The following is a 26040-nucleotide window of genomic DNA, read 5'->3' on the forward strand; positions in this document are numbered from 1 at the left end:
CGAGCTGCTCTCCCCCCGAGCGCTCTGTGTGGTCTTGGTCACTTCTGCCCTGCATGGCCTGTGCCCACTGCCCGTGTTGTGATCTTGACTCTTAACCTCAGAGGTGTCCCAGTAGGGTTTTGAAACCTCAGGGATCTTCCAGCAAATGCCACTTAGACTTTGATCTGTCCACTGACCTATATTTTTAGCATGAAGTACTTTCAGCCTTGATGTTTTTTGAAAGAATATACATTTATGAGGAAACCAAATGTGCATTTTCTTTACATTTTCTAAGCACATCGTCTCCACGCCATTAGACACGGAAACTAATCTTTTTTCCACAAGCTTATTAGCATTCATATTGTAAGTGTTGAGATATTTTCTACAGTCTAAGAAAGCATAAGATTCCTCTAATTGGTGGTCATATTTTCTTCATTTTTTAATAGACTTTATTTTTTAAAGCAGTTTTAGGTTCACAGCAAAATTGAGGGGAAGGCACGGAGGTTTCCCATATAGTCCCTGCCTCCACAGAGGCATGGCTTTCCCCAGTATCAACACCTCCACCAGATGGTACGTTTGTTACCAGGGATGAACCTATATTGACACATCATTATCACTCAAAATCCATAGTTTACGTGGGGTTCACTCTTGATGATGTACACTCTGTGGGTTTGGACAAATGTATAATGACATGTATCCATCATTATAATATCCTACAGAGTATTTTCACTGCCCTAAAGTTCCTACGTGCTCCTCTTGTTCATGCCTCCCTCCCCCCAACCCCTGGCAGCCACTGATCTTTTTACTGTCTCCATAGCTTTTCCCTTTGCAGGATGTCATATAGTTGGAATCATACAGTCTGTAGGCTTCTCAGATAGGCTTCTTTCACTTAAGTCATACGCATTTTTTAAAATCAGGTCTTTATTCAAAATCAGCTGTCCAAAATGATTTGACCTCTACGTAATAAGCAAATCTAAGGTTATACAGCAGCCTTCTTTTCCTCTGTGGTGGGTTTCTTTTCTGTGGGCTTCTTTGCAGCTGCTGGTTTCTTGGTCACTGCAGCCTTTTTTCCCACCAAAGGCTTCTTCTGCTTCTTAATGCCAACAGCCTTCTTTCCTTTCTTTCCCACCACAGACTTCTTTTTTTATTTTATTTTATTTTATTTATTTTTGGCTGTGTTGGGTCTTCGTTTCTGTGCGAGGGCTTTCTCTAGTTGCGGCGAGCGGGGGCCACTCTTCATCGCGGCGCGCGGGCCTCTCACTATCGCGGCCTCTCTTGTCGCGGAGCACAGGCTCCAGACGCGCAGGCTCAGTAGTTGTGGCTCACGGGCCCAGTCGCTCCGCGGCATGTGGGATCTTCCCAGACCAGGGCTCGAACCCGTGTCCCCTGCACTGGCAGGCAGATTCTCAACCACTGCGCCACCAGAGAAGCCCCCCCACCCGCAGGCGTCTTGCCTGGAACCCGCTTCTCATCTGATTTGGCTTCTAGTGCTGCTGCCGCCCTGTCCATCCGGATTTTGTGGTACTTGGCCTGGCGAAGAATGGTGTTCCGGCGCATGGTCTTTGCATGTGGCTTTAGCTTCAGCGTGATTCTCAGGCTTTTCGGTGGACTCCTCTTCGGGACTCTCTGATGAATCCTCTCGCGTGGTGCTTGGAGAGCTCTTTGGATCTCTGGGCTTTTCAAGATTCTGCTAAGGTCTGTACCGAGCATCATGTGCACGGGGAGGTTGTAGTTACTCTTGAGGGGAGCAGCTTGACGCCAAGTGCCATGCAGCTCCTCTAACTTGCGGAAAGCACTTTCAGTCCAAATGCAGGAACGTAGCACATGCCCACCAGGAGCAAGTTCCAAAAGGTTCGGTTTGCTCGCATTAAGCAGAGTAATTCCAGGGATGTTTCTGAAGGCCTTGATGACGCGCCCATTACAGATGATGCAGGGTCCCCTGCGCTGGATACGGTGACGGTTTCTCATTTTGCCTTTGCCAGCTCTCATTTGCTGAGAGGCGTAGACCTTTTGGATATCATTCCAGGCTTTAAGTTTCTTCAGAAGCAAAACAGTCTTCTTGGTCTTCTTGTAGCCTTCATCTTTATCTTCAACCACCCAAGGAAGTTCAGGAACTTCCTCAATACGATGACCTATAGACACGACCAGCGCTGGTAACGCCGAGGCAGCCGGTGCAGAGCAGATGGCATGTCGCTTTGGTGTTGTATTCACTCTGTGGTGCCAGCGTCACCAGGTCTTGGCAGGTGCAAACATGCGGCCCCCAGGACACATATTTCCAAAAGCGTCCTGGCCAGAGTGGTGAGTCCTGCCACCTTGAACCCTGGGAATTCGAGCCACAGCTCTGCCGGTACCCAAGACTCAGCACTGGTTTGATGACCTGCTAATTCACTGACAGCATAGGGCTGTCTGTTGTTTTTGTACAAGTTGGTGTGAACAGAGTTCACAATATCTGGTCGAATGGGAGCCTTGAACACAGCAGGCATAGTGACATTTTTGCCAGATGACTCCCCCTTTTCGCAGTACGCTGATATCAGTGGATGAGCACACGCCAGGGCGGGGAGAGGAGAAGGCCACGCTCCTCTCAACCTGGCGGCTCCCACAGGAGAATAAGTCATATGCATTTAAGGTCCCTCCACGTCTCTTCATGGCTTGTGAGCTCATCTCTTTTTGTGCTGAATAATATTCCACTGTCTGGATGGACCACAGTTTATTTATCCATTCAACTACTGAAGGACATCTTGGTTGCTTCCAAGTTTCGGCAATTATGAATAAAGCTGCTGTAAACATTTGTGTGCAGGTTTTTGTGTGGACATAAATCTTTCAATTCCTTTAGGAAAATATCAAGGATTATATGATAAAAGTATGTTTGGTTTTGTTAAGAAACCACCAAACTGTCTTCCAGGGAGGCTGTACCATCTTGCATTCCCACCAGCAATGAATGACAATTCCTCACCAGCATTTGATATTATCAGTGCTTTGGATTCTGGCCATTCTAGTAGGTGTATAGTGGTATCTCACTGGTGTTTTAGTTTGCATTTTCTTGATGACATATGATCTGGAGCATCTATTTTTATGCTTTTTTGCCATCTATATTTCTTCTTTGATGAGGTGTCTGTTAAGGTCTTCCACCCATTTTTTGAGTTGGGTTGTTGTATTTTTTTATTGTTGAGTTTTAAGGGTTCTTTGTATATTTTGAATAATAATCCTTTATCAGATGTCTTTTGCAAATACTTTCTCTCAGTCTGTGGCTTGTCATTTTGTTTTCTTGTTGGTGTTTTTCACAGAGCAGAAGTTTTTCATTTTAATGAAATTCAGCTTATCCATTATTTATTCTATGGATCATGCCTTTGGCGTTGCATCTAAAAAGTCATCACTATACTCAAGGTCAACTAAATTCTCTCCTATGTTATCTGCTAAGGGTTTTATAGTGTTGCATTTTGCATTTAGTGTGATCCATTTTAAGTTAATTTTTATGAAGTTTATACGGTTTGTGTCTAGATTCCATTTTTCTTGCACGTGGATGTCTAGTTGTTCCAGGACTACTTGTTGGAAAGACTATCTTTTCTCTGCTGGCTTTGCTCCTTTGTCAAACATCAATTGACTACATTTATGTGGGTCTATTCTAGACCTTCCATTCTGTTTTATTAATCTGTTTGTCAATTTTTCACCAGTATCACGCTTCTTGATTACTGGAGCTTTATAGAAAATCTTCAAGTTGGGTAGGGTCAGTCCTCCAACTTTGTTCTTCTCCTTCAGTATTATATTGGTTGTACTGGGTCTTTTGCCTCTCCACGTGAACTTTAGAGTTCATTTATCAATATCCACAAAATTACTTGCTGGGATTTTGATTGGGATTGAATTGAATCTATAGATCAAGTGGGGAAGAGCTGACATCTTGCCAATACTGGGTCTTCTTTTTTTTCTTCCATGAACATGGCATATCTTTCCATTTATTTATTTCTTTGATTTCTTTCATCAGAGTTTTATAGCTTTCTTCATATAGATATTGTACATATTTTGTTAGATGTATACCTTACTATTTCATTTTGGGGGGTGCTAATGCAAATGGTATTTAAGGTAAAGGGCATGACAGACTGCTTCTCAAGTTATAACACAATATTTGAAAGTCATAATGCCTAATGACAATGACACTTGTCCCCAACCTCTACCACCACCCAGAGGATGAGAGAGAGATGCAGGCTGCCTCCTCAAGGAACAGGATAGAGAGAGAGTTCAGATTCAACAGTCTTTGTTGTGATCTTGGCTCCACCACCTAATAACTTTGAGCTGCGGCTCATTTCTCTACTTGTCTGCATCTATTTCTTCATCAGAGGAGTGGGGAAAGCAAGCCCTACCTCATAGGAAAGGCACCTGGAAGAATTTGCTGAGACATTGTGAAGGACAAATGCCCTGAATCAGACCCAGTATATGTCAGGTACTCGAGAAGCATCCTCTTACATCACATGGGGAATAGTTAACTCTGATGTTTTGGTACAGACAATGAGAAAACAGATCATTTATAACTAAGGTATCAACCTTACCACCAAGACTGTACTACCAATTCAGGGAATTAGGAATACTACATCACTGCTTCTTCCTGGAAGGAAGGAAGGAAAGAAGGAAGGAAGGAAGGAAGGAAGGTAGAAAAAGTCAATAAACTGAAATATCAAAAGTCAAAGAAAAACACCAGAACTCCATAAGTTCATTGCGCCTCCATGCCCCGGTGGTGCCTCAATTCTCCACTTACTTGATGCTTGTCAGGATGTCTAATGCTTTGCCTGCACCTAATGGATACAGGGGGGAAAAATGTGAAACAGTAATCTGATATTATCAGACCCCGGAAAGGTACTTCTGGAAACACTAATTGGATTTTCTTCAGCCTTTTTTAATTTAGTGCATTCTAGGAGAAGATCACACCTCTCCCAGCACTTATAAAGGGAATTTGTGATCGAGATTGTGCACAAGTAATACCTATTGGATGCTCCAGGCAACGTGTTGCCATGGTACCGATCAGATTTCATCTTCATCGGGGAATAGAAATGAAAACTGACAGTGTTTGAGTGTAACTATTCTTGTTGGTCCCCGTAAGCAGTGTGAGGGCTTGAAAAGGGAGGAGGTCTAGTTTTGTTGTTGTTTTCTGGTTTCGAAACAACACTACATTAAAATGAGTACAGTCCAGTGAGTTCAGAGAAACAAAGAATTCCCCAAAGGAGCTCATTATTCTTATAAATTTACATTATCAAAGGATGCAGAAAGGCCAAAAAGCAAGTTCTTAATGGTCAGAAGCGGTAGTGTCATCTCCCAGCCAGAGAGAGTGAGTTGGTGACTAATGGGGTTCAAATGCAGGATTGATCTGGAAGCCTAATTGGCTATTTTTATGGCTTTAAAATTCTGATCTTGTACTAGAGCTGTAAAACATCCATTGTGCTTTGGGGATCATCTGTGCATTTGGCTCTCATAATAAAAGAAATATTGCAAATTGAGAGAGGTAGCCTGCTATGGAGAAAAACAAGAGAAGGATTAACTTGAAATTCAGGAAGGTGGTTGCCCATGGGGATGAGGTGGAGAGAGGAAGGGTGTCAGAGACATCGGTTACGTTCACTTTCTTAAGTTGAAGGGTATTTTATTCTTCTTCTTGGAGCTCCACATAGACATTGCGTACATTCACAGTAAAAATGTACTTGAGGAGGTAGAGAGAGAGAATATAGAAGGTGGCAAGTAAGTGAACCGGGGCCGTGGACTCAATTCTTGACTCTTCCGCTAAGTAGCTAAAGGATTAGCGTGTCACCTCGGCTGAGCCTCAGTTTTCTCAGCTTTAAATTAAGGCGTGCTCAACGGTCAGGCTATTCCCCCTTGGCTTGAAAACGATACAGCTCTGTGTTTATCACGTGGAATACAATCTCGCTGAATTAGTCATGTTGGGGAAATACTATTTTTCATCATGCAAAAACAACAAATCCAGCAGTGACCATCCAATCATCCGCCCCCATTTGACTAGCAGAGTCAATTATTCTCTTATTCCGAGTTGCTATTCCTTGAGTGGAGTTTTGGAGATTCTTTATGCGGCGAGATATTATGAAGTCGGTGATGGCACTGACAGTGTGGGAAAGTCAGTGGTCCTGGCTGGCACTGCATTCCATATTCCTCCTCCGTCTGTCAACTCGTCTTGTCATTCAGAGCTTCTCTGAATGTAAAACAGCAACATCGTAAATCCAAGAGGCATTTAATTATTTCATGTTCATGCTGTCAGGTGCTTTGTATTTCCCCCCTCATATTACCAAAAAAGTAACTATGCTTTTCAGGACTGGGCTAATCCTACCAGCTGGGTTTCAAAGAAATGCTCCTTTTTGGTTTGCAGAATCCAAAAGCCAGAACCATCCTCTTTCCTTATTCTTTCCTCCAGTGTTTATGGCTGCCTAGGCTGGGCCAAGTCCTCTGCTGGCTGCTGGCTCCTACTTAATTTCTCAGAGAACAGACAGGAAGTCTGATTACTATGAATGTGTTCTGGGGCATTGTAGCAAATTTCCCAGGCACTGGTATTTGCTCACACGCATTTAGATTCCAATGTCAGAGGAGGACAGGTAGATTTGGGCTGCTACCCTCCCTTCTGGTTTTGTTTGAGGCTCCAGTGTCAAACGAAGAATCAGGATGCACTTCTGTTGGCTCCGCCCAGCTCACATCCCGGGCTGGTTTCCCAAGTAGAATCCTGGGCTCTGAAAACTGGGGTAAAGCTCTTAACCTCTCGGAGGTTCTATTTATTTCCGTTGAGATGGGGAACTACCTCAAGTGTTATAATGAACGCTGTGAACACTTATTTTGGCATAACGCACATAAGACCCTGAGCTCGAGGCCTGGCACTTAATGTTAACTCAAAAAACATTTCGTCGCCTGATCCGCAAATCACCCCAGCCTAAGCTGCCATATCTGAGGCAGCTGGACAACAGCCCCAAGTGTCCACCCTGTGATCCCTGCAGGGGACATCACAGGCACCTGCTCTCGGCTCTCCCAGCAGAGCACTGAGTTGGGACGGTTTTGGAGAGAGACGCTGCAGAAGACAGTGTTCTGTTCGGTGTTGTCTCAGGTCTGGGAACTCTTTGACAAGGCCTGGGGGTGGGTGACAAAGAAACAAACCAACACGACACTACTTCCCTCTGAGTGCCCAGCCAATCAGGGCCGGGGGAGTTCTCCAGCCCATTTAGACTCTGACAAACCCAGAGGACTCCTGGGACATCACAGAGTTTTCTCTCAGCCCGTAGTCTGTGTTTGAACCATATTTTTGTTCCTTACCTGAGACGAGATCCTGGAAGAGGGGGAAGGTGGCCTCAGAGTCACAGAGGCCTGTGCTCACAGCAGGATCTGCTTCATAAGGTCGTGGTGACAATTCAGTGGGATAATGTATATAAAGCGCCTGTGAGTTTGGTTCTGGTGCGTGTTAAGGTCTCAGACTTGTAATGATAATGATGCTGACAATGAAACCATTGTAATGAAAAAACAAAACAAAACATTTTGTGCGCTTCCTCGTATAGTTCTAACTAAAGAAATTAAATCCACAGTCATGTTTCCAAGGAAAAGCTTCTGTCCTCAGAAGAACTGCCTGCTGCCATCCTGCTCCGTTGGTTCTGATGAGTCTGGCTGAGGGAATCTGATAGCATCCAATTCTCTCAAAGATGTCCAGGCTTCCTGAGGAATAATCAAATTGAAGCACACACTTAAGGGAGGCAATGCAGGACACCAGATGTGTTGTGGCATCTCAGGAAGCAAAAGCAAAAGACCGATGTCATCGAGAGGCTTCTTTGGAGGTGTTTCGGCCACTTTCCTTACCCCAGCTCACTTCAATAAGAGTCCAGAGTAAGGATAAATAAGAAATGTGTGCACAATGTCTATGATAACATGTAGAAGAGTAAACGCCATTCCTATCATAATCAAAATCATCGAGAAAAGACGTGTTCATTCTAAATGTTGAAAGAAAAAAGGAAACCCCTCAGGAAATTAAATGTGAGCCCTGTGACATTCTTCTGCTTCTGCCAACATCCAGATAATAGCAAAAACACACAATTTAGGTGAACTTTCAGCTGCTGTATTTTTGTCATTTCCTTCATTCCCAGTTATTTTTAAGGTTTTCAGTTTGTTCAGAGAACCATCAAGTGATTTCTTGTGGGGCACGACATGCAAAAGGAGAGACTGGGCTTTATCCATTAAATCACCAAAAGGAGAACCCAAGCCCCTAAGCACCACCCAGGTGCTCCCAGGACATCCCTCTGTTGCTTCTACAGAGGTGTCTTTGGTGTCTCTGGCGCCTGCTCTGTGCTTGACACCTACTGTTTTATCAACATAGTGGCCCTCAACAGAATAGAGGTGATTTATGCGTTCGATGAAACAATCCAGCTTGATCATCTCTAAACCTAAGGTTCAAAATACGTTAAAACATGTTTATTTCAGTTTAAGAAATTTTTTTTTTTTTTTTATAAAACTTAACCCTTTTTTTAAAATATATTTATTTATTTATTTTTGGGTGTGTTGGGTCTTCGTTTCTGTGTGAGGGCTTTCTCTAGTTGCGGCGAGTGGGGGCCACTCTTCATCGCGGTGCGCGGGCCTCTCACTATCGCGGCCTCTCTTGTTGCGGAGCACAGGCTCCAGACGCGCAGGCTCAGCAGGTGTGGCTCACGGGCCTAGTTGCTCCGCGGCATGTGGGATCTTCCCAGACCAGGGCTCGAACCCGTGTCCCCTGCATTGGCAGGCAGATTCCCAACCACTGCGCCACCAGGGAAGCCCCAAGAAATGTTTTACTAATATTCCGTTCATCTATTTTGGTGGATCTAATATTGCGTTAACAATTATCCTTTAAAACCATTTCACGTGTAAAAAGAAATTAAATAGTGATGTGTTGAACACCCAACACAAAAGATTTGGCCATATATATTTCATATAGTTAACAAAGCCAGATATTAAAAAATCCAAATTTATTAATCACATTGAAAAAATTGTGATTATTTTCATTTCAAGAAGAAAATATTAAAATTATTCTGAATATGATGTATTTCAGATCTCAGCTTACATAGTCTGTCACATTATTGTTGGTTCCAAATTGTTTTCCTTTGCCTCTTCCTCTTAACCAAGAAATATTTTATTTTCGTTGCCAAGGCAAAGGAAAATAATTGAGAATCAGCAATAAGGTGTCAATCTGTAAATATGACTTCTCTGAGGATACCCAGTAGGTGCTCAAATTAAGGAGAAGTTCCAGTGATTTTGGAACTTTTACACAGCGTTATTTCATCAAAGCACTTACACTCCCATCACACCTCTTCCTCCCCCCACAAGTAGAATCTCTAGTCTTATTCCTGTTTTCCAAATGGGGAGCTGAGGTCCAGAAGGTCAAACATTAGGACTAAGGGGAGATGTCAAATCAGGGTCAGAAAGAGACTTGTGTCTTGTCTTCCACTTATGTTGTGTTTCCTCCAAAAAAAATTTAAATATTATGCAAATTATAAATATTACTATTAAAGAAAAGAGTTATTCTTTAAACCTTTATAACATTATAATTGGAGATGCCTTTGTCAACTTCTCTCATCCTAAATGGCCAAGAAAGGCAATAATTATTTTTCTGATGCTGAGGTTTGATATTTTAGTGGAAGAACTCAAAGTGTGGCTTGTATTTAACTCTATTCCGACAAGAATATGCAGTCATGAATGGAAGTGATCACTGACCTGGAACGATATTACTCTGAACATGACACGATTACACAAAGTGGCAGCATTTATTTTTAGAGAACTGCTTTTTAAGAGCTGTTGTGAATATATGCCAAAGAATAAAATGCTAGCTACTAGGTTTTGAGAAGCAGAATAAGAGATGATACTGAGTTACTGAGGGGTGATATATTTTGGCTGATATGGCTGAGGCGGTTCGTTTTAGAGTTTATAGCAATAAAGGTGATCAGGTGATTCTTAATGTTGCCAAGAGTACTGCAGTGTAGCCATTAAGGAAGGAGAAAGGGAGGGTGTTGGGAAGGTCAGAACTTCGATTCCCAAAGATTTCAATTAGGTGTTGCTTCCACTGACACTTGCAACAGCCAAAAGGTGGAAAATTAGTTTGTAAAAATCGCTTTGTTACCGAAGGTTGGGTGGGTGCCCAACTAATACCAAGCTTTATCAGCTGGTATTCTGGAGGGAAATCCCATTCATTGACACTTGCTATTTTTTTTAGCATCTCTTCTTTTATCACTCAGGACTTTAGGTACGTGGTCTCATTAATTCCCAAAATATTGCAGAGGGTGGGCTGGATGGTGGGGAGAGTGTAGATGTAGATGCCACAGACCAGGACAAATGTTCAGGGGATAAATGAATGCCAAATGCTCAAACCTAAACAGACTGAAAGCAATCCTTCCCCCCAGCCTCCTGTCTGCCTAATCACACCTCTGACCGAACTTCTTCCATATCTCAAGTCTCTGGCATATTTTTTGATCCTCAGTACATCCAGCAAGAGCTACAGGAACTGATTAAGTGCCTAAGGAGGAGAGTAAACCACTTAATCAAGTGTAAGGGAAACCATGAGACCCCTTAGTTTAGGCATTTGATCGAGCAGGAATTTTTGGTTGCATTGTTTTATTTTTTGGTGTGACTGAAACTTATTTTCGGCAAATTAGTACCATGATTTGGAATTTGCTAAGATGATAAGTATTAAATAGTTAACATTTCTGAAATGATTCCCATCTTCCTAATAATTAGAATAATGTTCTCATTGTTTATGTATGAATTTCATTTAACCCCCACCGCCCCGCAGTGGTCTTTGAAGTTCTAACGTTATCCCCATTTTACATAAGAGTGTGACGAGAAGTGAGCCCAAGGAGGACGGCTGTCCCTGTGCACACCATTGGCCATCACTAACCTAGGACCGGGCTGGCAGGCTCGCCTCAAGCCAAGGCTGTGCTTCAGTGGAACCCAGCCGTGTGGCTGACAGGGTCTTGGTGCTCCGGCCGGGTGTCAGGCCTGTGCCTCTGAGATGGGAGAGCCAAGTTCAGGACATTGGTCCACCAGAGACCTCCCGGCTCCATGTAATATCAAACGGCGAGAGCTCTCCCAGAGATCTCCATCTCAATGCTAAGACCCAGCTCCACTCAATGACCAGCAAGCTACAGTGCTGGACACCCCATGCCAAACAACTAGCAAGACAGGAACACAACCCCACCCATTAGCAGAGAGGCTGCCTAAAATCATAATAAGGTCACAAACACCCCAAAACACACCACTGGACGCAGTCCTGCCCACCAGAAAGACAAGATCCAGCCTCATCCACCAGAACACAGGCACTAGTCCCCTCCACCAGGAAGCCTACACAAGCCACTGAACCAACCTTAGCCACTCAGGGCAGACACCAAAAACCACGGGAACTACGAACCTGCAGCCTGTGAAAAGGAGACCCCAAACACAGTAAATTAAGCAAAATGAGAAGACAGAGGAACACACAGCAGATGAAGGAGCAAGGTAAAAACCCACCAACCAAACAAATGAAGAGGAAATAGGCAGTCTACCTAAAAAGGAATTCACAGTAATGATAGTAAAGATGATCCAAAATCTTGGAAATAGAATGAAGAAAATACATGAAACGTTTAACAAGGACCTAGAAGAACTAAAGAGCAAACAAACAATGAGGAACAACACAATAAATGAAATTTAAAATTCTCTAGAAGGAATCAATAGCAGAATAACTGAGGCAGAAGAACGGATAAGTGACCTGGAAGATAAAATAGTGGAAATAACTACTGCACAGCAGAATAAAGAAAAAAGAATGAAAAGAAGTGAGGACAGTCTTAGAGACCTCTGGGACAACATTAAATGCACCACCATTCGAATTACAGGGGTTCCAGAAGAAGAAGAGAAAAAGAAAGGGACTGAGAAAATATTTGAAGAGATTATAGTTGGAAACTTCCCTAACATGGGAAAGGAAATAGTCAATCAAGTCCAGGAAGCGCAGGGAGTCCACACAGGATAAATCCAAGGAGAAACCTGCCAAGACACATATTAATCAAACTATCAAAAATTAAATACAAAGAAAAAATATTAAAAGCAGCAAGGGAAAAACAACAAATAACATACAAGGGAATCCCCGTAAGGTTAACAGCTGATCTTTCAGCAGAAACTCTGCAAGCCAGAAGGGAGTGGCAGGACATATTCAAAGTTATGAAAGGGAAAAACCTACAACCAAGAATCCTCTACCCAGCAAGAATCTCATTCAGATTCGACAGAGAAATTAAAACCTTTACCGACAAGCAAAAGCTAAGAGAATTCAGCGCCACCAAACCAGCTTTACAACAAATGCTAAAGGAACTTCTCTAGGCAGTAAACACAAGAGAAGGAAAAGACCTACAATAACAAACCCCAAACAATTAAGAAAATGGTAATAGGGACATACATTACATATCGATAATTACCTTAAAAGTAAATGGATTAAATGTTCCAACCAAAAGACATAGACTGGCTGAATGGATACAAAAACAAGACCCGTATATATACTGTCTACAAGAGACCCACTTCAGACCTAGGGACACATACAGACTGAAAGTGAGGGGATGGAAAAAGATATTCCATGCAAATGGAAATGAAAAGAAAGCTGGAGTAGCAATTCTCATATCAGACAAAATAGACTTTAAAATAAAGATTATTATAAGAGACAAAGAAGGACACTACATAATGATCAAGGGATCAATCCAAGAAGATATAACAATTGTAAATATTTATGCACCCAACATAGGAGCACCTCAATACATAAGTCAAATGCTAACAGCCATAAAAGGGGAAATCGACAGTAACACAATCATAGTAGGGGACTTTAACACTCCACTTTCACCAATGGACAGATCATCCAAAATAAAAATAAATAAGGAAACACAAGCTTTAAATGATACATTAAACAAGATGGACTTAATTGATATTTATAGGACATTCCATCCCAAAACAACAGAATACACTTTCTTCTCAAGTGCTCATGGAACATTCTCCGGGATAGATCATATCTTGTGTCACAAATCAAGCCTTGGTAAATTTAAGAAAATTGAAATCGTATCAAGTATCTTTTCCGACCACAACGCTATGAGACTAGATATAAATTACAGGAAAAAATCTGTAAAAAATGCAAACACATGGAGGCTAAACAATACACTACTTAATAACCAAGAAATCACTGAAGAAATTAAAGAGGAAATCAAAAACTACCTAGAAACAAATGACAATGAAAACACGATGACCCAAAACCTATGGGATGCAGCAAAAGCAGTTCTGAGAGGGAAGTTTATAGCAATACAATCCTACTTTAAGAAATAAGAAACATCTCAAATAGACAACCTAACCTTACACCTAAAGCAATTAGAGAAAGAAGAACAAAAAAAACTCCAAAGTTAGCAGAAGGAAAGAAATCATAAAGATCAGATCAGAAATAAATGAAAAAGAAATGAAGGAAACAATAGCAAAGATCAATAAAGCTAAAAGCTGGTTCTTTGAGAAGATAAACAAAATTGATAAACCATTAGCCAGACTCATCAAGAAAAAAAGGGAGAAGACTCAAATCAATAAAATTAGCAATGAAAAAGGAGAAGTAACCACTGACACTGCAGAAATACAAAGGATCATGAGAGATTACTACAAGCAACTCTATGCCAATAAAATGGACAACCTGGAAGAAATGGACAAATTCTGAGAAAAGCACAACCTTCCGAGACTGAAGCAGGAAGAAATAGAAAATATAAGCAGACCAATCACAAGCACCGAAATTGAGACTGTGATTAAAAATCTTCCAACAAACGAAAGCCCAGGACCAGATGGCTTCACAGGCAAATTCTGTCAAACATTTAGAGAAGAGTTAACACCTATCCTTCTCAAACTCTTCCAAAATATAGCAGATGGAGGACCACTCCCAAACTCATTCTACAAGGCCACCATCACCCTGAAACCAACCAGACAAAGTTGTCACAAAGAAAGAAAACTACAGGCCAATATCACTGATGAATATAGATGCAAAACTCCTCAACAAAATACTAGCAAACAGAATCCAACAGCATGTTAAAAGGATCATACACCATGATCAAGTGGAGTTTATCCCAGGAATGCAAGGATTCTTCAATATACGCAAATCAATCAATGTGATAAACCATATTAACCAGTTGAAGGAGAAAAACCATATGATCAACTCAATAGATGCAGAAAAAGCTTTCAACAAAATTCAACACCCATTTATGATAAAAACCCTCCAGAAAGTAGGCATAGAGGGAACCTACATCAACATAATAAAGGCCATATGTGACAAACCCACAGCCAACATCGTTCTCAATGGTGAAAAGCTAAAACCATTTCCTCTAAGATCAGGAACAAGACAAGGTTGCCCATTCTCACCACTATTATTCAACATAGTTGTGGAATTTTTAGCTACAGCAATCAGAGAAGAAAAAGAAATGAATTCAAATTGGAAAAGAAGAAGTAAAGCTGTCACTGTTTGCAGATGACATGATACAATACATAGAGAATCTACCAGAAAACTACTAGAGCTAATCAATGAATTTAGTAAAGTAGCAAGATACAAAATTAATGCACAGAAATCTCTTGCATTCCTATACACTAATGATGAAAAATCTGAAAGAGAAGTTAAGGAAACACTCCCATTTACCATTGCAACAAAAAGAATAAAATACCTAGGAATAAACCTACCTAAGGAGACAAAAGACCTGTATTCGGAAAACTATAAGACTCTGATGAAAGAAATTAAAGATGATTCAAACAGATGGAGAGATATACCATGTTCTTGGATTGGAAGAATCAACATTGTGAAAATGACTATACTACCCAAAACAATCTACAGATTCAGTGCAGTCCCTATCAAACTACCACTGGCATTTTTCACAGAACTAGAACAAAAAAATTCACAATTTGTATGGAGACACAAAAGACCCCAAATAGCCAAAGCAGTTTTGAGAAAGAAAAATGAAGCTGGAGGAATCAGGCTCCCTGACTTCAGACTCTACTACAAAGCTACAGTAATCAAGACAGTATGCTACAGGCACAAAAACAGAAATATAGATCAATGGAACAGGATAGAAAGCCCAGAGATAAACCCATGCACCTACGGTCACCTTATCTTCGATAAAGGAGGCAAGAATATACATTGGAGAAAAGACAGCCTCTTCAACAAGTGGTGCTAGGAAAACTGGACAGCTACATGTAAAAGAATAAAATTAGAGCACTCCCTAACACCATACACAAAAATAAATTCAAAATGGATTAAAGACCTAAATGTAAGGCCAGACACAATAAAACTCTTAGAGGAAAACATAGGCAGAAGGCAGAACACTCTATGACATAAATCACAGCAAGATCCTTTTTGACCCACCTCCTAGAGAAATGGAAATAAAAACAAAAGTAAACAAATGGGACCTAATGAAACTTAAAAGCTTTTGCACAACAAAGGAAACCATAAACAAGACGAAAAGACAACCCTCGGAATGGGAGAACATATTTGCAAACGAAGCAACTGACAAAGGATTAATCTCCAAAACATACAAGCAACTCATGCAGCTCAATATCAAACAAACAAACAACCCAATCCAAAAATGGGCAGAAGACCTAAATAGACATTTCTCCAAAGAAGATATACAGATTGCCAACAAACACATGAAAGGATGCTCAACATCACTAATCATTAGAGAAATGCAAATCAAAACTATAATGAGTTATCACCTCACACCGGTCAGAATGGCCATCATCAAAAAATCTACAAACAATGAATGCTGGAGAGGGTGTGGAGAAAAGGGAACCCTCTTGCACTGTTGGTGGGAATGTAAATTGATACAGCCACTATGGAAAACAGTATGGAGGGTCCTTGAAAAACTAAAAATAGAACTACCATATGACCCAGCAATCCCACTACTGGGCATATACCCTGAGAAAACCATAATTTAAAAAGAGTCATGTGCCACAATGTTCATTGCAGCTCTATTTACAGTAGCCAGGACATGGAAACAACCTAAGTGTCCATCAACAGATGAATGGATAAAAAAGATGTGGGACATATATACAATGGAATATTACTCAGCCATAAACGAAACGAATTGAGTTATTTGTAGTGAGGTGGATGGACCTAGAGTCTGTCATACAGAGTGAAGGAAGTCAGAAAGAGAAAAACAAATACCATATGCTAACACACATATATGGAATCTTAAAAAAAAAAAATGGTTCTGAAGAATCTAGGGGCAGGACAGGAATAAAGATGCAGACGTAGAGAATGGACTTGAGGACGGGGGAGGGGGAAGGGTAAGCTGGGACGAAGTGAGAGAGTGGCATGGACACATAAACGCTACCAAATGTAAAATAGATAGCTAGTGGGAAGCAGCTGCATAGCACAGGGAGATCAGCTCGGTGCTTTGTGACCACCTAGATGGGTGGGATAGGGAGAGTGGGAGGGAGACGCAAGAGGGAGGGGATATGAGGATATATGTATACATATAGCTGATTCACTTTGTTATAAAGCAGAAACTAACACACCATTGTAAAGCAATTATACTCCAATAAAGATGTTAAAAAAAAAAGTGTGATGAGACTATCGGGCAGGTACTTTATTATCCCAGTGTCACTTAAAAGGAAACAGAGCTGCAGAAAAATAACTTGTCTAAGGTCATGGGAAGAAAAAAGGATTCAAATGTAGGCAATCTGACCGCAGAAATAGCACACGTACCCACTCCTCTATACTACAAACCGTATTCACCGTTAATTGTCTCCCATTCTGTCTTATATTTTAATGTACGTTTAGTGAAGGGAGGAGTCGAATTAGAATCCTGAGCCTATTCCGCACGTCTCCCTTGTGAATCGTCACCGGTGTTCCCGCATCATTTGAGGACAAGCTGCAGAAAGTGCAACATCGCAGGGGAGAACTTTTCAAGAGGAGAAAGGGCATATGTCAGAGCACAGGGCAGGAGGGCGTGTTTCGGGAACAGCAACTTGCTCTCCGTGCCTGGAAGTGACCAGTTGGGGTTGTTGATGGGAAGTTGTAGGCTAAGCTTGGAAGAGCCACTTGGAGTCAGATCTTCAGGCAGAAAAACCATTCAGGGAAAATACTTTTCCACTTCTCTGGGGGACAAGGAAGTGTACCTTGGGAAAACTGGGTAAGATATCAAGTGTGTTATTTTATATCGCTTCATTGGCTGTGTTTAACTTGTCAGGTCATGGTTAGAGCAAGAACGGCTGCAGGGTCGGAGCAAAAAAGCCCTAGAAATAGTAGCCTTGTAACTTACCATTTAGCTACTGAAATATTTTTGCCAAGGGAGAAAATAATAGCCAAAGATAGGATGAGAAATGGCAATTCCAGGTGAGGACTCTGGGCTTTTTACTTTGTTTTTAACTAAATCATTGGACAGAATGACTAAGGGAGTTAAATTTATTCTGACTGGAGGAGAAGAATCCTTGAAAATAGGGAGGTGGCAAAACACCTTGGAGACATTTACCTACAAATTAGTAAACAGGGAATTAGGCATAATGACAGTAAATACAGGCTGTGAAGAAACTCAATCGAAGCCAATAGCAGAGAGTGAGTGCAAGGTGCCTCTGAAAGCATCCCTCAGCCCACACGAGGTGTGTTTATAAGGTAGTAAGCCTGATTCTTTAGCAAATATACCCAACTTACAAATTTCAAATAATTATTATCACCTCCTAAACAGATTCCATGGGTAAGCTTAGTGAATTATCCTCATGGCTGGAAATACACCAGGGACTACTCTTTGAGAATCACCATCATGGCTGGTGGCCATTCTTTTGAATATCCTTAATACAACAAATAGTATATTTTTTTTCTTTGAGAGTAGGTGTGAGTTTTGGAGAATGTAGACAAAATTTACAGAATTAAGTGTAGTAAAGAAGGGTGCTCTAAATTTGCAATACGCTGTAGGGACAACCAGGAAGTGATTATTGTAAAGAAAGAGATAGGTGTTATTGACTAAAAGCCCCTTTATTGGAAGCCCTTCCTGATGTCTGGCCAAGTCTTCCTGTATTTCTCGTCACACCATACTCGAGAAGAGGTTGTTCAAATATTACCTATTTGCTGTGAAGTCGTCTCTGACCCTCAGTAGAACTTGGAACACACATCCACTGGCAGGTACCTTACTTTTCCCTTCTTCACTAAGCTGTATGCTTCCTGTAGTCAAGAATCATGTTTTATCTTTGTACCTATAGCTTCTACAGAGTACCTAGTACGTAATAAGTACTCAATAAATATTTGTTGAGTAAGTGAATGAAACAAGCCCATTCCAGAGAATGTCAAGCAAAGTAACATCACAGAAGAGAGGAGATAGAACAGCCTTCTAAGAAAATTGCTTTGAAAAATCAATCATTCTAGCTTAGATGTGTACAGTTTGGTATATCTGTTTAAAAATAGTTCCTCCTTAGTCTCGCCTTTTAGAAAATATATAACCTCGCTCATGTGTATGTTATGCTTAACCCTTTAGACAAGAGGAGAGACATTTTCCATTTTATTGTACCAACCGAAAGAATCCAAAAAAAGCTGGTAGTGAATGTGTTAGAAACAAAAACGTATTCTGTGCCTTCAAATTCTGTGTGCTGCCTGTTTTTCTCTATTAATTGTTTAGCTATTTCATATGTACAATATTTTTAAATTCTTATAAATCCATTTTATTTAATGCATATATAAAGAGACTCAAAACAGAACAGCTACTGTCTGAAATAGAATATACCCATGCTGAATGAAATATCAAGACATTGAAACAGTCATCATTTTCTAGGACTACAATACAGCAAATGATCACCAGCATGAAGCATCCATTCATACCAAATGTAGTAAGATTCAAGTGCACAGGGACCCTTCCTGGATCAGGGTGTGTATTACATCTCCACTTGTTGGGAGTCCACTGGGCCTCCTCTCACCTGTCCCAGGAAGCCTGCTCCAGGCATGACCTTCACATGATGCACGGAGCCCAGCAGTCCAGCTGGGAGCGGGAGGTGCTCAGTGACGCCAACAGCCTGCCCTCCTAGGGTGAAACTGAGGGTCTAGACAGAGAGAGATACAGGGAGCGGGAGCCCCACCCTCATGGCCACACCCACCCAGAGTAGAGCTTCCCTCACCCTGAGCTGGGGGAGGGGAGGAGTAAGGCGAGCAGGTCCTGGCTCAGTGGAACAGGGTCTGGCTGTTCTTACAGAGATTTAGCAGATGTTCTTGAATAAATGTTTCTCCATTTGATATCGTCCTTTAGGACAATTTTCAGAGATTTTGGGTCTTTTCTTTTTTAAATAATTTTCAGCAGTTAAAGGGTTGTTTCACTGGAGAGAGGGTCTACCTAGCTCTTAACTCTTCCATTTAGGGAGTCAACCTTGCCTTAAATTCTTTTAAATTCTTACAAGCATGGCAATCTGAATATTTACCTTCTTCTCATGATAGGATCAGAAGGGTGTCATTTAATATTAATCAATATGTCGCTTTATAACTTTTCATACACGTGTTCAGGCATCTCAATGAGATAATTTCCTTTAAGGTCAAATGTATATATCTTATTCTTATGGGCACATTCTCAATTCTGGAATAAAAAAGAGCAATCTTTTGCTCTTAAATTTTGCATAGTGTCATGCTTCCCCAGCCATGTCTACCTCATAGGACAATGGAGAATAATAGGTCCTGTTAATCCCATATCAAGCTCTAGCAACCTCAGATTGCACCCAGGAATTTAATAGCAGTAATTGATTTCCACTGATGATCTCACCACTAAGATCTCTGTTGTGAGCTGAATTGTGACACCCCCAAATTCACGTTGACATCCAAACCCCTAGTCCCTCAGGATGTGACCTTATTTAAAAATAAGAGTGTTCCAGATGTAATTAGTCAAGATGACATCATTAGGGTGAGACCTAACCCAGTATTACTGGTCTACTTCTAAAAAGGGGAAATTTGGACACAGATACACAGACACTCAGACACACCACACGTACGCACGCACACACACACACACACACGGACACCACCATGTGAGGATGGGAATTATGCTGCCACAAGCCAGGGAACCATCAGAAGCTGGGAGACCTGGGACAGATCCTTCCCTCGGACCTTCAGGGGGAGTACACCTCTGCCAACACCTTAGTCTCCAACCTGTAGCCTCTAGAACTGTGAGACAATAGATATCTGTTGTTTAAGCCACTCAGTTTGTGGTGCTTTGTTACAGAGGCCCTAGCAAACTAATACAATCTTCCTACTGATGGAAAACGATTTCTTGCTTGCTAGTATGTTACTCCAGTCACCTGCAACTTACTCAGAATTTATGTAATGTTCAGAAGACCTGAGATTTTTATAAAATCGACCCTTTAAAAGAAAGAGCCATAGGGGGGGATGGATAATTTGGGAGATTGGGATTGACATATACACACTACAGTATATAAAAAAGATAACAAATAAGGATCTACTGTATAGAACAGGGAACTCTACTCAATACTCTGTAATGACCTATATGGGAATAGAATCTAAAAAAGAGTGGATATATGTATATGTATAACAGATTCACTTTTCTGTACACCGGAAACTAACACAACATTGTAAATCAACTATACTCCAATAAAAATTAATTCTTTTAATTATTATTTTATTTTATTATTTATTTATTTATTTATTTTTTTGGCTGTGTTGGGTCTTCGTTTCTGTGCGAGGGCTTTCTCTAGTTGCGGCAAGGGGGGGCCACTCTTCATCGCGGTGCGCGGGCCTCTCACTATCGTGGCCTCTCTTGTTGCGGAGCACAGGCTCCAGACGCGCAGGCTCAGTAGTTGTGGCTCACGGGCCCAGTTGCTCCGCGGCATGTGGGATCTTCCCAGACCAGGGCTCGAACCTGTGTCCCCTGCATTAGCAGGCAGATTCTCAACCACTGCGCCACCAGGGAGGCCCTAAAAATTAATTTTAAAATAAATAAATAAAATAAAATTTGACATGCAAAAAAATAAATAAGGCAAAATAAAATAAAGAGCCATGTAAGAGGAAGACTACCTAGTGGCTAATGAATACTGTCAAGTCTCCTGGACTCTGACAAAATGTATTGGACGAAGTGCCTTTAACGTGAAATTTCCGAGGGAAAATGGAATAAATCAACTGGCAAGCAGTAAAGAAAGAACATGAGTACTCTATTCAAGTGAGAAACTTAAAATCAGTGCTAGATTTTATCTCCTGCAGCGTCTACTCCAGGGTTTCACAATCGTTTTCTCATTTAACACATATGTATTGAGTGCCTCTCGTTTGCCAGGCTCTTCTCGTCCTAGTGCTTATTATTTAGTATCTGTTGAAACAAAGTGAAGCCGTAAGCCTGTCTTCAAGTCCCTGGCAGCCCACTCTCGTCTTGCAAGAGTTGCTGCTCCTTCTGTGGAAACAGATCCATGAGCTCAGGTTGCTAGAACCTGCTAGAACCCATACCTGTAATATTTCTCTTTCTCCCTGTCTGCCCAGGGCTCACTGGCAAAGTCCCTGCAGGGGGTGGTTTCCGTGCTCTGACTGTTACGTGCAAGCTGTACCGGGGCCTCTTCAGTAACCCCTGAACCCAGGGGAAAATGCTAAGGGAAAGAACTAAATTTTGACAAATGGAAACCGGCCTGTGGTTGTCTCAATTTCCAGTAAGGTTGCCCATAGGTAGGTCAAGAGATAAATTTGACAACTCATTTGTGAGCGTGTGGAGGCTTCCGGCTGAGGTACACTTAAAAACAAAAAGAAAAATCTAAAAAAAAAAAAAAAGAAAAATCTTTCTTCCTCTAGTTAACTTCTTGCCTTTGTGCTTCTAGCGATGCTTTTGTGGATCACACTAAAACACTGAGGAAGTTAGGTTAATGGTATCATGTGTCCATTTCAATGTAAAGTTTATGATTAGCTGTATAAGCCTTAATAATAAATATAATTTTTACATCAAAAAGAAATTAGTCTTCGTCCTGTATCATTTGCTGTCACGTTAGAGAATTCTGAGAAGGTTTTTTCACAAAGTAAGCACTGCATTTTTGTTCCATCAACATACATTATAGTTTGCATCAAATGATTATTTTCCTCAACGTATAGGAGATCCTGATGTTGTAAAACAGTCTTTGGAACTTTCTCCTTCTGTCTGAATAAGTTTAGACTGTGGGGATGGAGAGGAGATTCCTGTTTCACTAAAGCTCAGGGCTCTGCACACAAGTTGTTATTTGAATCACTTTCCCATGTATTGATTTTCAAAACATCGTTTTGCTTTCTCCTGCTGGTCTTCTCCATACACCAGCTTCTGGCCCTAAGCCACCTGGAGCTGGCTGCTTCCCCAGGGCCACAGTGGTGACCTTGACAATGAGTTGGCTCCTCGTGTATTGCCAGGTGCACTGAGAGATTTAATTATCTGAGGGAGCCCCCCAACAGATTATAGAAAAAACGTGGAAGTCCTTCTCATGTTTTTCCTTTCCTGCTACCAAATTTTTAAATCTAAAAATGCATTTGAGTTCCCAAATTGGCAGGTTACATGGTGAGTTTGATTAAGTGCTTTACTCTAAAACACCCCGAAAGTTTGACAGCATTCTCTGTGGGCATATGAATCATGCAAAAATGACTTGCCTCCCTTACAATAAGAGCAACTACAGTGAGATATTCTTTCTTATAATACTGACAAGAATCCAAATGTTTGACAATCTTCTCTGTTGCGGACACTGTGGAGAAACAGGAGCCCCCATGCATCGATGATGGGGTGTACAGTGATTGAACAATATCTAACAAAGTTTATCCTTGCACCGTCCTTGACCCAGCAAACCCACTTCTTAGAATCTACCCTGAGATACGCCTCCAAAATATGAAACAATGTTTAACAGGGTTATTCATTACAGTATTACTAAAAATAATAAAAATTGGAATCAGCCCAAATGTCCATTAATAAAGGACTGGTTGAAAAAATTATGATATAGCTACACAGTGGGCTCCTGTTCAAAAAGAATTTCAGTTCATAAATCTGGAAAGAATGACAGGAAGAGAAAAATCATCATTTTGAAACTCCAAAGGAAATAATGGCTTCAGCAAGGATCATTCACGGATGAAGCCATGTGAGAAAAGATCGATGGAAAAAGTCATAACGTAGAGATCAGACTGTCTTAGCATCATAGAAAGTGGACAGCCAGACCTAGTGTATCTTCCTAAATGAAGCAACATGAAGGACTCACCACCACTTCCTCTCCAGAAAAGAAGGAAAATGTAATCGAGTTAACACCACAAGGAATCAAACAGAAAATTCTAAATTATGGGAATTCTAAAGCATAACTGGTCTTCTGAAGTAAGGATGGAATGAGGAATGGAATACACTTCTGGGAGAAGAAAGAAAAGGAAGGAAGGAAGGGAGGGAGGGAAACAGATGAAGCAAACGTGGCAAAATATTAATAATAGTTGAAGTCATGTGGTGATATATGGAGGTTTATCATACTAGTCCTTCCACTATTGTTTTGTTTGAAACTTTTCTTAATGAAAAATAAGAAAATGTTTAGTCTTATGATACATAGAAACCCTGGATCAGCTTGGCTTGCTCTGCTGTCTGCAATATCCAACCCAGCTACAGATGACAGCATACCTGACAGTGACGTCCACTTGACTCCTAGTTTCAGGTGAACATCCAAAGCATAGAAGTTGGGTTGATAATAATAAACGGACATTCCTTTTAAAGAGATTGAACTCTCTTGAAGCACTAGCCATAAAACATAGCTTAACTGGTAACATAGGACAAATGCAAGAAATAGACATAAGAAAAGGACAAAAACAGCATCTCAGTTTGATAGCCAAGATACAAGACTAGACTGCTTTTCTGAAGCCTGAAAGAATCCCATTGTCAGCGCCCTTCTAAGCAAAAGAAAACCAACACAGATTTTCCGTTCACTGATAATTTTAACTAGTTTCCCCTTCATTCACTCTCCCTTCTGACTGCATAAATGTGGATGGAAGAATGAAGACATGGTCCATGCCTGCAAGATGCTTACTGCCTGTAAGGTATTTAGACATCGGCATAACTTAAGTATAGGAGGTCCTTCCTATTTGAAGAAAATTGATACTGGAAAAGATCAAGTTAAAATAGCTCTCATAAATAAAGGTTAAAACTTCACTGAAAAAATTGAGATCTAAAAAATTGAATCTTTATCTTAAAAAAATGAAACTAAACATAATGAAAATAGATTTGTTTTATTGTATTTAATAAGACGTAGTTTATACTACACCATGCACAGATTCATGAAACAAAGAACTACACATGTTGATGGAGGGTGTGGGCATAATCTTACAAACAAGTTGTATAATCATATAATACCCTCACTCCCTGTTTGACTTTCACAGCAGGATCATAAAGAGAATTATTTATAAATGCGCACACAGTTCACCAGCTTTCTCATAAGCATCTCTTAATCAGGTCTCTTCAAATCATTCTCTTTAGAAGCACCTATCATGTCAGTAATTATCATTTTTTCTCTTCTTCAGCTATCTAGTCTTGGCCAATACGCATTTATCTTGCTTGTGATTTAGGGTTCCCCATCATCAGCTTCATCAACTTCATGAAATGCCATATATTTTCACCTTCACTTTATAATCGCTTTGCATTTTGCCATCCAAAACCCAGCAAGACTGACCAAGAGAGACCACCAGGATAGTTGCAAGTGTTAATCAGGAAGGCATGACTGAGGGAGCGAATTGTGTAAGAGGTCAATTTGTTAGTAATATTTTCCTTCTCTGTGAAGTGGTAGACTTACAGCGAGTACTCAGCTAACGATCCCTTCTGTATATATCAGTGTTGCCATGGGCAGCGCCTCCTTCTCCGGAGGTATCACATCACCTGAGGAGCTTTATGAAGTGATCTGGGTTAGGAATCATTTGAGAAAGTTCCTCAAATAACTATGACAAGTCCCCCTTTCCATGGAGAACCACTGAGGAAGACTGTGGTACACTGAGCATATAAGGCTGGATTTCCACGGAGACGGGAGTAAGTAAGCTAAACCTGGAAACACGAATTTGGTAGTTTGCAAGCGGAGGATGGAGGGAGAGACAGTCCAGGCCGAGGCCAGGCGTGCCCATGAAGTAGGAAAGTGCAGGTGCTGAGAAATGGAAAGCAGTGTGATGCCCTGAGGGGCCGGGATTGGTGCTGGGGTTAATCACACGAGAGGCAGGAGGGCAGGACCAGCTGCCCACAGGACGTCTAAAGACAGGACTCGCTTAGCCGGTAATGGGGACCAGGGAAGGTGTCTGAGGGGACAGTGGCCTCAGCACAACGGGCAGGATAAATGGGCTGGAAGCAAGAAGTGAGGACAGGAGGGTTTTTACGTAGCTGGGTCCACGCTGCCCACCTGAGGTCTAGGGGGAAAGCGTGTAGCATCCAGGAGGGATGGTTTAAGCAGCGGTCCCCAACCCCCGGGGACCTACTGGGCCTTGGCCTGTTCGGAACTGGGCCGCACAGCAGGTGAGCAGCACGTGAGCCGGAGAAACTTCATCTGCTGCTACCCATCGCTCACATTACCGCCTGGACCATTCTCCCACCCCTGTCCGTGGAAGAATTATCTTCCACGAAACTGTTCCCTAGTACCAAAAAGGTTGGGGACCGCTGATTTAGGGGGAGTGGAGAAAACTGCCCTTCACAAAGCACTGTCCCACTGACCCTGAAACAGTGCTGATGATTTTTATATCACTCAGTTCTTGTGGGACTAGGGTCTCTTTTGAAATGCAAGTTGCTATTTGGCTGGGGGACATTCTCCACAGCAAATCTGTACTTTGTTTTTCTGGTTTTTTGTTAGGATGGAGGGCATGGGGAAGATCTACTGCAAGGGATAAAGTCCATGTCGTGGAAAACTCAGGGCAACTGGGGGCCAGTCTGAGGGCATCCGCGGCAGAAGGAAGGAGAATAAAATCACCAGAGCCCCCGAGGGTGGGAGAGAATGAGTACAGAACCAGAGAAGGGCCTAAGGAAAGGTTGCACCTACTTCACTGCTTCAGGAAAGGCTGGCATCTCCCCTGCATCCCTTCATCCTCGCTCTTGGGTGCTAGCTTCAGGATGAGAGAGCAACAGAACCGAAAAATGTTTTGTT

The 26040-nt window shown here is 41.5% G+C and overlaps 1 protein-coding gene and 1 pseudogene across 1 annotated transcript in view; one reads left to right on the forward strand and one right to left on the reverse strand.

Annotated features, from left to right (window-relative positions):
- XKR4 (XK related 4) overlaps nucleotides 1–26040 on the forward strand; it is a 352195-nt gene that overhangs the window by 233204 nt on the left and 92951 nt on the right. The gene's annotated exons all lie outside the window — the stretch shown is intronic.
- LOC137751600 (large ribosomal subunit protein uL4-like) overlaps nucleotides 1–26040 on the reverse strand; it is a 33061-nt pseudogene that overhangs the window by 3317 nt on the left and 3704 nt on the right.

The sequence above is a fragment of the Eschrichtius robustus genome, chromosome 17 (genome assembly GCF_028021215.1).
Source record: "Eschrichtius robustus isolate mEscRob2 chromosome 17, mEscRob2.pri, whole genome shotgun sequence".
In the NCBI taxonomy this organism is placed as follows: Eukaryota; Metazoa; Chordata; class Mammalia; order Artiodactyla; family Eschrichtiidae; genus Eschrichtius; species Eschrichtius robustus.